The following is a 14,944-nucleotide window of genomic DNA, read 5'->3' on the forward strand; positions in this document are numbered from 1 at the left end:
GGGGGGGAGCACAGGTTGTGCCCCGAGGGTCCAAGGAAAGGAAGTTGCTGTGACATCCCAAAGGCAGGGTATCCAGATGCAAAAGGACAACAGACTCAGCCGGGCTTGGTTAAGGTGGACACTCGCCTGTGTCCAGGCGGTTAGGGTGGTTAAGGTGGAAACTCGCCTTTGTCAGGTGGTTAAGGTGGAAACTCGCCTTTGTCAGGTGGTTAAGGTGGACACTCGCCTTTGTCCAGGCGGTTAGGGTGGTTAAGGTGGAAATTCGGGTGGTTAAGGTGGAAACTCGCCTTTGTCCAGGCGGTTAGGGTGGTTAAGGTGGAAACTCGCCTTTGTCCAGGCGGTTAGGGTGGTTAAGGTGGAAACTCGCCTTTGTCCAGGTGGTTAGGGTGGTTAAGGTGGAAATTCGGGTGGTTAAGGTGGAAACTCGCCTTTGTCCAGGTGGTTAGGGTGGTTAAGGTGGAAACTCGCCTTTGTCCAGGCGGTTAGGGTGGTTAAGGTGGACACTCGCCTGTGTCCAGGTGGTTAGGGTGGTTAAGGTGGAAACTCGCCTGTGTCCGGGAAGATTTCTCTCCTAGGGCATGACCGCACACCATAAACTGCTTTTAGTTTAAAAGTCTTGATTTCAGACGTCCTGTTACCAGGGAGAGGAGGAGACCTTGGTTCTTATCCTTTTTTTTTTTTTTTTAAGGCTAATTTTTTTTTGGGGGGGAGGGGTTAATCCTCACCAGAGCATATTTTCCCGTGGATTTTCAGAGAGAGGGAGGGAGGGGTAGAGACAGAGAGCTCGAGAGACATCACACATCGATTGGTTGCCTCCCGCATGCAGCCGAGGTCCATGCCCTTGACCAGAACGGAACCTGGGGCCCTTCAGTCCGCAGGCCAATGCTCTATCCACTGAGCCACACCTGCCAGGGAGGTTCTTGTCTTCTGGAAGGAAGGAGTCCAGTGAAGGGACAACGTGCAGAAAAGCACAGCAAGAACTTAGTGGCTGCAGCAAAACACTCTCGGGACAGGGAAGCCCCGGAGGGCTCAGGGTAGAAGAAGCGACCGTGAGCCCAGGCCGGGCTGCTCTGGCTCCTGGGAAGTCAGAGAAAAGGGGGCCTTGGAGACAGGTTCAGGGGTGAGCCCGGGACGAGCTGCCGCTGCCCGCTGCGCCCCTGGTAGCAAGTCTCATGGGGTCCCTTGAGGGGTTGGAGATGGTGCCTGGGTGGGGTGGGGGAGGAGCGGGGGAAGGTAACAGCCACTCTAGGACCTCGGTGTCCAGGGGTTTTGGAGGACGGGCGTTTAGCCCTCACCGATTTGGCTCAGTGGGTAGAGCGTCAGCCTGCAGACGGAAGGGTCCCGGGTTCAATTCCGGTCAAGGGCACATGCTCCGGCTGCAGGCTCAATCCCCAGTGGGGCGTGCAGGAGGCAGCTGATCCATGATTCTCTCTCATCGTTGATGTTTCTATCTCTCTCTCCCTCTCCCTTCCTCACTGGAATCAATATATATATATATGTGAGAGTGAGAGAGAGGGTGGGGGAGAGAGAGAGAGAGAGAGAGAGGCATTGTGGGAACCATGCCAGGTCCCCAGATAGTCAAGGCCAGTGGAGCACAGAGGCCTGTTGTCAATACACCAGAATGGCCACAGGCCTCAAGGGGATGTTCAAGGACTCCGGGCCTGGGAATCCTAATCAGGCCAACGTACCGTGAGCGGGTGCAGGGACACACGGTACACTGTGTCCTTCTGTAGCCAGTGAGATTGACGTCACTGTTGGCACGAAGCCTTGTCTAAATAGTGTAAACGTAGGTACTGACCAGCTAGTTGGCTGGAGTAGGCTGGAGTGAGGAGAAGCCTGCCGGAGAGAGCAGCTGGGGTGGAGTGAGGAGAAGCCTGCTGGAGAGAGCAGCTGGGGTGGAGTGAGGAGAAGCCTGCTGGAGAGAGCAGCTGGGAGAAGTGAGGAGAAGCCTGCTGGGAGAAGTGAGGAGAAGCCTGCTGGAGAGAGAAGCTGGGAGGAGTGAGGAGAAGTCTGCTGGAGAGAGCAGCTGGGAGTGAGGAGAAGCCTGCTGGAGAGAGCAGCTGGGGTGGAGTGAGGAGAAGCCTGCTGGAGAGAGCAGCTGGGAGGGAGTGAGGAGAAGCCTGCTGGAGAGAGCAGCTGGGAGGAGTGAGGAGAAGCCTGCTGGAGAGAGCAGCTGGGAGGAGTGAGGAGAAGCCTGATGGAGAGAGTAGCTGGGGTGGAGTGAGGAGAAGCCTGCTGGAGAGAGCAGCTAGGGTGGAGTGAGGAGAAGCCTGCTGGAGAGAGCAGCTGGGAGGAGTGAGGAGAAGCCTGCTGGAGAGAGCAGCTGGGAGGAGTGAGGAGAAGCCTGCTGGAGAGAGCAGCTGGGGTGGAGTGAGGAGAAGCCTGCTGGAGAGAGCAGCTGGGGTGGAGTGAGGAGAAGCCTGCCGGAGAGAGCAGCTGGGAGAAGTGAGGAGAAGCCTGCTGGGAGAAGTGAGGAGAAGCCTGCTGGAGAGAGCAGCTGGGAGGAGTGAGGAGAAGTCTGCTGGAGAGAGCAGCTGGGAGTGAGGAGAAGCCTGCTGGAGAGAGCAGCTGGGGTGGAGTGAGGAGAAGCCTGCCGGAGAGAGCAACTGGGAGAAGTGAGGAGAAGCCTGCTGGGAGAAGTGAGGAGAAGCCTGCTGGAGAGAGCAGCTGGGAGGAGTGAGGAGAAGCCTGCTGGAGAGAGCAGCTGGGAGGAGTGAGGAGAAGCCTGCTGGAGAGAGCAGCTGGGGTGGAGTGAGGAGAAGCCTGCCGGAGAGAGCAGCTGGGAGAAGTGAGGAGAAGCCTGCTGGGAGAAGTGAGGAGAAGCCTGCTGGAGAGAGCAGCTGGGAGGAGTGAGGAGAAGTCTGCTGGAGAGAGCAGCTGGGAGTGAGGAGAAGCCTGCTCGAGAGAGCAGCTGGGGTGGAGTGAGGAGAAGCCTGCTGGAGAGAGCAGCTGGGAGGGAGTGAGGAGAAGCCTGCTGGAGAGAGCAGCTGGGAGGAGTGAGGAGAAGCCTGCTGGGAGAAGTGAGGAGAAGCCTGCTGGAGAGAGCAGCTGGGAGGAGTGAGGAGAAGTCTGCTGGAGAGAGCAGCTGGGAGTGAGGAGAAGCCTGCTGGAGAGAGCAGCTGGGAGGGAGTGAGGAGAAGCCTGCTGGAGAGAGCAGCTGGGAGGGAGTGAGGAGAAGCCTGCTGGAGAGAGCAGTTGGGAGAAGTGAGGAGAAGCCTGCTGGAGAGAGCAGCTGGGGTGGAGTGAGGAGAAGTCTGCTGGAGAGAGCAGCTGGGAGGAGTGAGGAGAAGTCTGCTGGAGAGAGCAGCTGGGAGTGAGGAGAAGCCTGCTGGAGAGAGCAGCTGGGGTGGAGTGAGGAGAAGTCTGCTGGAGAGAGCAGCTGGGAGGAGTGAGGAGAAGCCTGCTGGAGAGAGCAGCTGGGAGGGAGTGAGGAGAAGCCTCCTGGAGAGAGCAGCTGGGAGGAGTGAGGAGAAGCCTGCTGGAGAGAGCAGCTGGGGTGGAGTGAGGAGAAGCCTGCTGGAGAGAGCAGCTGGGGTGGAGTGAGGAGAAGCCTCCTGGAGAGAGCAGCTGGGGTGGAGTGAGGAGAAGCCTGCTGGAGAGAGCAGCTGGGAGGGAGTGAGGAGAAGCCTGCTGGAGAGAGCAGCTGGGGTGGAGTGAGGAGAAGCCTGCTGGAGAGAGCAGCTGGGAGGAGTGAGGAGAAGCCTCCTGGAGAGAGCAGCTGGGGTGGAGTGAGGAGAAGCCTGCTGGAGAGAGCAGCTGGGGTGGAGTGAGGAGAAGCCTCCTGGAGAGAGCAGCTGGGAGGAGTGAGGAGAAGCCTCCTGGAGAAAGCAGCTGGGAGGGAGTGAGGAGAAGCCTGCTGGAGAGAGCAGCTGGGGTGGAGTGAGGAGAAGCCTCCTGGAGAGAGCAGCTGGGAGGAGTGAGGAGAAGCCTCCTGGAGAGAGCAGCTGGGAGGGAGTGAGGAGAAGCCTGCTGGAGAGAGCAGCTGGGGTGGAGTGAGGAGAAGCCTGCTGGAGAGAGCAGCTGGGAAGGAGTGAGGAGAAGCCTGCTGGAGAGAGCAGCTGGGAGGGAGTGAGGAGAAGCCTGCTGGAGAGAGCAGCTGGGAGAAGTGAGGAGAAGCCTGCTGGAGAGAGCAGCTGGGAGGAGTGAGGAGAAGCCCGATGGAGAGAGCAGCTGGGAGGAGTGAGGAGAAGCCCGATGGAGAGAGAGCAGCTGGGAGGGAGTGAGGAGAAGCCTGCTGGAGAGAGCAGCTGGGAGGGAGTGAGGAGAAGCCTGCTGGAGAGAGCAGCTGGGAGGAGTGAGGAGAAGCCTCCTGGAGAGAGCAGCTGGGCAGGAGAGACGGGAGAAGCTGCTGAGCCGGAGTTCAGGTGCTGCTGGCGGTGAGTCTAGGAGGCAGCGGCTGCTCAGCTGAAGCTGTGGGTACGGGGACAGATGCTGCTTTATGGGAAGAGGTATGGTCACCAGCCGGTGTCCGCTACCTGCCTGCATGGACTTGGCTGTGGGGACTGTTCTGTCTGATGGCTATGTGGCCACTGGCTCAGCAATGAGAACTCATCCTTACACACCCACAGCCTCTCATGGCTTCTCCATCTGAGACCCGGCGTCCTAGGGGGTCCAGCCCCGGGCTAGGGGCTCAGACCCACCACCTGTTACTAGTGAGCAGAGGACAAAGGAGGACCTTGGACTGAGGGGTCCCAGGTTCGATTCCCGGGCACATGCCTGGGTTGCAGGCTTGATCCCCAGTGTGGGGTGTTCAGGAGGCAGCAGATCAGTGATTCTCTCTCATCATTGATGTTTCTCCCTCTCCCTCTCCCTTTCTCTCTCAAATCAATAAAAATATATTTTAAAAAAAACACACAAATCAATCAATTCAAAGGATGCATTGATGGCCAACCTTTTGGTTGGATAATGGAGTCCCAGGGTGCCAGGAAGCTCATTCCTAGGAAGACTCAGTGTCAGCATCTGTCTAGCTGAGCAATGGACCATTGGGGCAAGACTGTGACTCTGGCTGGAAGTCAAGGCTGAATTTTTTCTCCCAAAGGCAGGTAAATGGGAGGCAGTCAGGTTTTCTGGGCCTTTATTTATTTTTTTAACATGTTCTTATTGACTTTTTTAGAGAGCGAGGAAAGGAGAGGGATAGAGAGGTGGAAACATCTATGAGAGAGAATCATGGATCGGCTGCCTCCTGCGCGCCCCACACTGGGGATCGAGCCCACAACCCAGGCACGTGCCCTGACCGGGAATCGAACCTGGGACCTCTTGGTTCATGGGTCGACCCTCCACCACTGAGCCACGCCTACCCGGCTTCTGGGCCTTTATTAAGAAAACCTCTGTGGGTTACCTTCAGTCTCTCAGCTGTCATGACGCAGGTTTGGTTGCAGCCCACGTTGCTCTGAGTTGCATCTGGTAGAGCACTCACTCCCTGTGTGAGGGCAGAACACATCCTTCCAGCTTCCGTGGTCCGACCACAGGATGGGTTTCGGTTCGGTGACAAACGCTTTGATGCTGTTGCTCATTCGATTCCCGCTAGTTGTGCAATTGGAAGCCGTAGCGACATAATGCTGTGAATTATAATCATTAGGCCAGTGTCCCAGGCCGGGAGGACGGTACGAGTTTCCTTAGAGAATCCCTGTGCCTCAGGGAAAGGCCGTGGGTGAGAGCCACTGCAGCTTCTATTGGAGTTAGTACAGTGCGTTGTCTGTGCTGGGTTAGGGGGGAAGCACATTTCCATAAATAGGTCTTGGTGTTTACATATAAAATTCCTTTCTTTTTTTTTATTTTATTGATTTTTCACAGAGAGGAAGAGAGAGGGATAGAGAGTTAGAAACATCGATGAGAGAGAAACATCGATCAGCTGCCTCCTGCACACCCCCTCCTGGGAATGTGCCCGCAACCAAGGTACATGCCCTTGACCGGAATCGAACCTGGGACCCTTGAGTCCGCAGGCTGACGCTCTATCCACGGAGCCAAACCGGTTTCAGCTAAAATTCCTTTCTTAATCTTGCTTTTCTACTAACTTCTTTTTAAATATATATATATATATATATATTTTTTTTTATTTCAGAGAGGAAGGGGATGATGAGAGAGAATCATGGATCGGCTGCCTCCTGCGCGCCCCACACTGGGGATCGAGCCCACAACCCAGGCACGTGCCTGGACCGGGAATCGAACCTGGGACCTCTTGGTTCATGGGTCGACAATCAACCACTGAGCCACGCCGGCCAGGCTCCACTAACTTTTTGCAATAGCATTTTTTCAAAAGTTCAAGAGAGAGCCGAAACCGGTTTGGCTCAGTGGATAGAGCATCAGCCTGCGGACTGAAAGGTCCCAGGTTCGATTCCGGTCAAGGGCATGTACCTTGGTTGCGGGCACATCCCCAGTGGGGAGAGATAGAAGCATCCATGATGAGCGAGAATCATTGATGGGCTGCCTCCTGCACGCCCCACACTGGGGATCGAGCCCACAACCCGGAATCGAACCTTGACCTTCTGGTTCGTGGATGGACGCTCAACCACTGAGCCACGCTGGTTGGGCCATTTCATAACCTTTAGAGACGTAGGTTCCTCTATTGGCAAACACACTCACGTTCAAGAAAGACACCTCTCACAAAGCACTAGCCCAGTGGTCGGCAAACTCATTAGTCAGCAGAGCCAAATAGCAACAGGACAACGATTGAAATTTCTTTTGAGAGCCGAAAACCGACTTCTGCGCATGGGCCACGAAGTTTCAATCGCGCCCGCACGTGGTATTTTGTGGAAGAGCCACACTCAAGGGGCCAAAGAGCCGCATGTGGCTCGCGAGCCGCGGTTTGCCGACCACTGCACTAGACGTTTCTTATCGGCTCCAAATCCACGCCACAGCCTCCCGGCAACAAAGGCGAAATCAGGGCAACCAAGACGCGTCTAGCAGCCAGAGTTCCGTGTTTCACGTCGTTGCAAATATCCAGGTAGTCACCGACTCTCCTGGGACTTGCTCCTTCGGAGAGGAATAGCTGAAATCAGCTAAACGGGTTTGTCCAGGCTTGGCTAAGGTTTTTGTTTTGTTTTTTACCTCAACAATTGGGTTGCCACCCACCCAAACGTTGATGACGGACACACACATCCACTCGCCCATTTTTGGAATGTTCCTTCCCATTTGGGTCCTTTTTTGGGGTTTACAGACAGCACGCGGCTTGGGGTGACCGGAGGCCTCACGGCTGGGACATGTGGGACCTCTGCCCCGTTCCCTTGGGAATGGTGAAACAGGCCTGGCTGCAGCATCAGCTAAACTATTTCCTCTTGTGTCCTCGGTGCTGCTTCAGAATGTCCTGGGATTTTGACAGTTGCCCACTGTTTCCATGTCTGTGTGGCCTCTAATAATTCTGCAGCCCATTTTCCATTCTTTATGGGCTGCCTCGGAAAATTAAGAAGCCTACCCAGCCGGCGTGGCTCAGCAGTTGAATATTGACCTATGAACCAGGAGGTCACAGTTCAATTCCCCGTCAGGGCACATGCCCGGGTTACTGGCTCCATCCCCAGTGTGGGGCGTGCAGGAAGAAGCTGATCCATGATTCTCTCTCATCATTGATGTATCTCTCTCCCCCACTCCCTCCCTCTCTCTCTCCCTTCTTCTCTGAAATCAGTCTACACTAATAAAAGAGAAATATGCAAATTGACCATACCTCTGTGACGCCCACCAGCCAATCAGGAGTGAGTATGCAAATTAACCCAACAAAGCTGTTGGGTTAATTTGCATACATACGTGTGGAGCAGCCAGGCAGGGCGGGAAACCTGCTATGAGGGGGAGGGCAGGGGGCAGAGGGAGCTACAGGAGCGGAACTCCAGCCGGAGTGGAGAAGACTGAAAGCAGGGGCCAGCGCGAAGGCCTGGGTCCCGGGTGCCGGAGGAAAACCGGTGCCGGCAGCCAGGGGAAGGAAGGCCTATTGCACAAATCTTCGTGCAACGGGCCTCTAGTAAAAATATGTTTTAAGAAACCAAAGAAAATTAAGAAGCCTCGCTGCTTCCGAAACATGCTAAAGGTGTGAGCTCCCCCAAAGGCACAGCCTCCGCCACTGAATACCGGCCATGACTTCACCTTCGGCCCGCTGACAAGCCCGAGGCAGCACCATGCGGCCTGTGGGCAGGTCTCATTCGGGTAAATGAGGACCTTCCATTACGTCCGCCGTGGAGGTTCCTGCACCTCAGCTCGGGCGCATTCCTGCGTCGCCTTTCGAAACCCACCTGCCAGCCAGTGCCGTCAGCACCCCCAAGGAGTTCCCTGTACACCACCCGGGGAAGGAGCCGGCGGTCGGTAAGCAGCACGCCACCACAACCACACGTGTCCTTATCCTGCAAGCCCAGTCGCAGAGCTGCTGGGTTCCGCCCGTGACGTCGCGTTTAAGTGCCACTGGGGCAGAAGCAAGAGCCGGGCGGCTGACGGGTGCCGAATGGGATGGGAACTCGGTGGAGGTTTATAGAACCGGAGGAGGCCCCATCACCGCCTTGGCCGTTTGCTTACAAGTGTCCGTCTGTCGCGGAGACGGCTGTCAGGCAGGGCGGGCCTCTGGCTTCTGACTCGACTTGCTGGCTGTGAGCGCCTCCGGGTCTGTGGCGGCCTCTGTGTTTTCGAGGTAAAGTTTCCATAATGACGGTGTCCCCACGTGGAAGCTCTAGATCCTTCTTCAGAGGTTTTAGCTTGTTTCCCTTCGGGGTGCCACGGAATTGGATCCGGTCCATGTAGAGCCTGGGCCATCAGTGAAGAATCTGGAACCCAATTGTGACAATATTCGGTCAAACCCAGGGATCCTGTAGGCTGCTTTCTTGTTTGTTGTTGTTGTTTTTTAAGAGGAAAAGATGGGATTCCACCCATCTCTGATTTTTTTCTACAGAGAGGAAGGGAGATAGAGAGCTAGAAACATCGATGAGAGAGAAACATCGATCAGCCGCCTCCTGCACACCCCCTACTGGGGATGTGCCCGCAACCAAGGTACATGCCCTTGACTGGAATCGAACCCGGGACCCTTCAGTCCGCAGGCCGATGCTCTATCCACTGAGCCAAACCGGTTAGGGCGTGTAAGAAACGTTTTAGTAGAAATTTCTAACTTAATTTTGACAATATCCTGTTATACATAATTATTAATGAACTACAATGTTTGCTAATGACTGATGACTATAACTGTGTTGCATTCATTTCCCTCACACGCCTCACGCGCAGGCGCACATTTCTCTCCACTAATACCTAAGAGCGAATATTTAGCAGCCGACGGCCACGTCATCAGTCTTGGACTGACTTGTTTGGTGTGAGCAACAGGAAATATTTCGCTTTCGGAGAACGAGGAAAATAGTTTTATTTGCATTACGCTTATTAATTTGTGCAGTTATTCAGTGTCTGGTAAGTGAATGTTCAAGAAAATATTAATTTTAATGAAAACTTTCTATTAATTTATGCTAACGATGACTCATTTATTTCAGCCCTTTGTCTTCAGCATGTCTCTATCGAAATAAACCCACGTTTCTATGGAAATTGAAGCTTTTGGTTTTTTTTCGGCCCACGTCCACTTAAACCTTGTTTATCTGGCCCGTGTCAGCCTTCGGGTTTGACGTGCTTGATCCAAGGCAATGGGCGGGACACTCCGTCCGTATGTTGTTGACGGACAGAGAAAAGCAAACTTGTAATCTTCCCCGGTGAAAGCAAAGAGGCATGGACCGTCCTTCTACCAGAACGCTGCGCTCACGCCGCATTAGCCCATTAGGGAAAAACATCCCGGTCACAGGAAGGGCCGCTAATCAGGTGCGCGGATTTGGATCCTCAGGATGTCTGGGATTAACCAGCCTATTTATAGCTCCGAGGTCTTGTACAAACCTCCATCTTGTTCCACTGGGTTTCTTCACGGGAAGGGGAGGAGAATTACAGGGGCTCGTACGTGGAATTATAAAACCCCCCATTTTATTTTTAATAAATTGATTCTAGAGAGAGAGGAAGGGAGAGGGGAGAGAGAGACACACATCAATGTGAGAGAGAAACATTGATCGGTTGCCTCCCACACACATCCCAACGGGGGACGGAACCCGCAACCCGGGCGTGGGCCTGACCGGGCATCGACCTGGCGGCCTTTCAGTGCACAGGGCGCCGCTCACCCAACAGAGCCTCACCGCCAGGGCAGACGCCCCTTTTAAAGGGATCTCGCGTAGGGGCTTCATTCCAGCTCGTGCACCAAGGACACGGGTGCCCGGACAAGGCCTGGAGTCGCGTTGCCATGTCCTGCACCACACGTCCGGTTTCTCCTGTGGAGGGAGGTTTCTTTAACGTCATTGCTCTCACCCGGCCGGCGTGGCCCAGTGGCTGAGCGTCGACCTACGGACAGGAGGTCAGGGTTCGATTCCGTCGGGGCACACGCCCGGGTTGCGGGCTCGATCCCCAGTGGGGGGCGTGCAGGAGGCAGCCGATCCATGATTCTCTCTCATCACTGATCTCTCTCTCTCTCTCTCCCTCTCCCTTCCTCTCTGAAATCAATAAAAACATATATTTTTTTAAAAAATCATTACTTTCCCAGTGGGTAGAACTGGATGCCCCTAGCCCGGCACACAGCTTTCCTCCGCTCAGCGCGGTGCGGCTGAGGACAGGGAAGGGAGCCCGGTGTCGGGAGGGCTCCGTGGTTCCACCTTTCATGGTAACCTGCATTTCTCCTGCACCGTGGGCTGTCTTCTTCCTAAATCCCACCTCCGTTCCTATCACCTCGAGGGGACGGCTCCCGGGCGCTCTGCGAGCCTTGGTGAGGACTCTGTTGCTTTGGCTCCCAGGAGCCAGTAGGTGTATTACCTGGAATAGGTTAGAGTGGCCAGGGTGACATGTTCTAACCACACACACCACACACACACACACACACACACACACACACACACGTGGACAGAAAGGGGCCACATATGAAACCTGACAAGCTCCAGAGAGGCCTTACACGCAGAGACTGAGAGTAGCCACACAGGCCCGGCCGGCTCGGGGGGGCGGGCGGGGAGCGTCCACCGATGCACCTGGAGGTCCCAGTTTGACTCCCGGTCGGGGCCCAGGCCCAGGTTGCGGGCTCGATCCCCAGTAGGGGACGTGCAGGAGGCAGCCGATGGATGGCTCCCTCTAATCAACATTTCCATCTCTTTATCCCTCGCCCTTCCTCGCTCTCTAAAAAATATGAAATAAAAATCAATAAAAATAGCCTATCTAATAAAGAGGGAATATGCTAATTGACCATCACTCCGTCACAAAGATGGCTGCACCCACAGCTGAGGCCAAGTTCCCATAAGGAGCCTTAACGAGCAATCAGCAGGGACCTGAGGCTACGCCCTCCCCCGCCCCCGTGGGGCTTGACAGGGGACCTCAGACCGCACCCCCCTCCCAGCGGGGCTTGACGAGGAACCTCAAGGTGCACCCCCAGTGCTGGGTTGGGGGAACTCAGGCCGCGTCCCCCGCCCAGTGGGACATGATGGGGCACCTGAAGCTGTGCTCCCCTGCCAGTGGGGCTTGATGGGGGACCTGAGGCTGCGCCCCCCCCGCCTGGCGGGGCTTGACGGGGGACCTGAGGCTGCACCCCCCCTGCCTGGCAGGGCTTGACAGAGGACCTCAAGGCATGCCCCCCGCCCTGGTCTGGGCTGGGGGACCTCAGGCCACGCCCCCCATCCTGGCACCGGGCCAGGGGACCTGAGGCTACGCCCCCTGCCCGGCAGGGCTTGACAAGGGTGGGACTGGCCGGGTCTGGATCTAGCCCAATGGGGGCAGGGGGGGGCCGGCCGGGTCTGGGTCTCAAGCGATTTTGAGGTGCATGTGGGTGGGCGGGGACTTGACTCTGGGTCCTGTGGTGAGCCCCAGACTCTGACAGGAGGAAGGCTTTCATATACATTTTACTAATTTTCTCTCATCTCTGACACTTCTATTATAGAGAAAGGGCAAATAGCAATATTAAATTGTTTCCTCTAATTAATCCCCTTTTAATGTGCACGAATTTCACGCACCAGATCACGAGTATAAAAATAAAAAATAAAAGTAACCACACAGGATGGTCTGAATGAAAACGTTCTAACTGGAAGCAGTTCAGGCGGTAGCCCTGTCCTAGCCGGCGTCTTCCCTCCGAAGGCCCATCGACGCCTCCGCTGACCTGCCTGCATCTTCTCCGGCCTCTGGGGTGACGGGCTGGTAACACGCCTTTGGAAAAGGGAAGTGATTTTCCTTTTCTCCGGATCCCTCAGGGCCCAGCGCGGCCCCAGAGCAGACACCACAGACCCGAGTAGTCATCATGGTCACGTTCCTCACCATGACTATCCTGCATCCAGAACCCTCCGGAAACACCCGGAACCCTCCACGGAAACACCCGGAAACACCCGGAACCCTCCCAGGAAACACCCGGAACCCTCCCCGGGAACACCCGGAAACACCCGGAACCCTCCATGGAAACACACGGAACCCTCCACGGGAACACCCGGAACCCTCCACGGAAACACCCGGAACCCTCCCCGGGAACACCCGGAACCCTCCACGGAAACACCCGGAAACACCCGGAACCCTCCACGGAAACACCCGGAACCCTCCCCGGAAACACCCGGAACCCTCCATGAAAACACCCGGGACCCTCCCGGAAACACCCGGAAACACCCGGAACCCTCCCCGGGAACACCCGGAACCCCTCCATTGTGTGACCTTTTCTACTTTTCTGGATGGAAATTTTCACTTCAAGGTGAAAACCAACCCCCGGAGGACTCGCCGCCAGAAGTCACCGGAAGGGACGCGAGAGGCAAACCTAAGGTGACCAGATCGTCCCGCTTTTGGCGGGACAGTCCCGGTTTTTAACAACTTGTCCCGCGTCCCACGGCGTTTTAAAAAGCCTATTTTTATGTCTGTTAATCCTTGACCGGGAATTGAACTGTTAATGGGACGATGCTCTAACCCAGTGGTCGGCAGAATTTTCTTTTGTTTCTTAACCCAGATGTCTGTTAATCCCTGACATCCCAGCTATAAGATCCCAGAAAGATCTTTCCAAAAATAGGGACTTTTTTAAAACGCCGTGGGACGCGGGACAAATTGTTAAAAATCGGGACTGTCCCGCCAAAAGCGGGACGATCTGGTCACCTTAGGCAAACCACAGGTCAGGACATGGCACTTGCCGCGCCCCAGGCCACGTGATGGGAGTGCAGACTCCCCGCCGTCAGTGGGAGATGGGGTCCCCGTCAAGCCGGCAGCGGCGCCAGAGGCCTCGCGCAAACAGGAGACAGACGCAGCTACCTGAACCGGCTCCCCGCAGGGCAGTGGCGGCCGGAGCCACGCGGGACCCGGTGAACACCTGCCGGACTGTCGGAAGCTTCGTCTGTGGGCCGGCGGCCGCCTGCGCACACGGGACCTCGCTCCCGAGACGACGGGGTGCGGGGAGGGCGGCCTGCACACGCCCAGCCCCTCTCCACGCCCCCAGGCCCAGCCGGAGCCGGAGCTGCACCGTGGGGAGGCCGTGGCAGGTGCTGTAAGTTGCGGGGAGGCCGTGGCAGGTGCTGTGAGTCGGAGCTGCGCTGTGGGGAGGCCGTGGCAGGTGCTGTGAGTCGTGGGGAAGGAGGCCGTGGCAGGTGCTGTGAGTCGCGGGGAGGCCGTGGCAGGTGCTGTGAGTCGCGGGGAGGCCGTGGCAGGTGCTGTGAGTCGTGGGGAGGCCGTGGCAGGTGCTGTGAGTCGGAGCTGCCCGTGGGGAGGCCGTGGCAGGTGCTGTGAGCCGGAGCTGCCCGTGGGGAGGCCGTGGCAGGTGCTGTGCGTCGGAGCTGCCCGTGGGGAGGCCGTGGCAGGTGCTGTGAGTCACGGGGAGGCCGTGGCAGGTGCTGTGAGTCGGAGCTGCCCGTGGGGAGGCCGTGGCCAGGTGCTGTGAGTCGCGGGGAAGCCGTGGCAGGTGCTGTGAGTCGCGGGGAGGCCGTGGCCAGGTGCTGTGAGCCGGAGCTGCCCATGGGGAGGCTGTGGCAGGTGCTGTGAGTCGCGGGGAGGCCGTGGCCAGGTGCTGTGAGCCGGAGCTGCCCGTGGGGAGGCCGTGGCAGGTGCTGTGAGCCGGAGCTGCCCGTGGGAGGCCGTGGCAGGTGCTGTGAGCCGGAGCTGCCCGTGGGGAGGCCGTGGCAGGTGCTGTGAGCCGGAGCTGCCCGTGGGGAGGCCGTGGCAGGTGCTGTGAGTCGCGGGGAGGCCGTGGCAGGTGCTGTGAGTCGTGGGAAGGCCGTGGCAGGTGCTGTGAGTCGGAGCTGCCCGTGGGGAGGCCGTGGCCAGGTGCTGTGAGTCGGAGCTGCGCCGTGGGGAGGCCGTGGCAGGTGCTGTAAGTTGCGGGGAGGCCGTGGCAGGTGCTGTGAGTCGGAGCTGCGCTGTGGGGAGGCCGTGGCAGGTGCTGTGAGTCGTGGGGAGGCCGTGGCAGGTGCTGTGAGTCGCGGGGAGGCCGTGGCAGGTGCTGTGAGTCGGAGCTGCCCGTGGGGAGGCCGTGGCCAGGTGCTGTGAGTCGCGGGGAGGCCGTGGCCAGGTGCTGTGAGCCGGAGCTGCCCGTGGGGAGGCTGTGGCAGGTGCTGTGAGTCGCGGGGAGGCCGTGGCCAGGTGCTGTGAGCCGGAGCTGCCCGTGGGGAGGCCGTGGCAGGTGCTGTGAGTCGTGGGGAGGCCGTGGCAGGTGCTGTGAGTCGGAGCTGCGCTGTGGGGAGGCCGTGGCAGGTGCTGTGCGTGGGCAGCAGGGCAGGTGTTTGCCGCAGAAGCAGCTCCGTTTGCTTTCGCTTCTCTCAGGTCTGTCCCCGCCCAGGAACCGCAGGGCCGCAGGCGTCCACCTGCCTCGCCCGGCGGCACGCACACGCTGGCTCTGGGCCGTCACTGGGTCCCCGGGGCCTGACCACTGCAAGTCCCCCAAGTCAGATGCAGGGGTGCGAGGGCCCCACTTCTTGTGATCGGAGCGAACGAGCCATTCCCGAAAGCTCGCCCCTGGGCCCTGTTG

This window comes from Eptesicus fuscus, chromosome 13 (genome assembly GCF_027574615.1).
Source record: "Eptesicus fuscus isolate TK198812 chromosome 13, DD_ASM_mEF_20220401, whole genome shotgun sequence".
Taxonomy (NCBI): domain Eukaryota; kingdom Metazoa; phylum Chordata; class Mammalia; order Chiroptera; family Vespertilionidae; genus Eptesicus; species Eptesicus fuscus.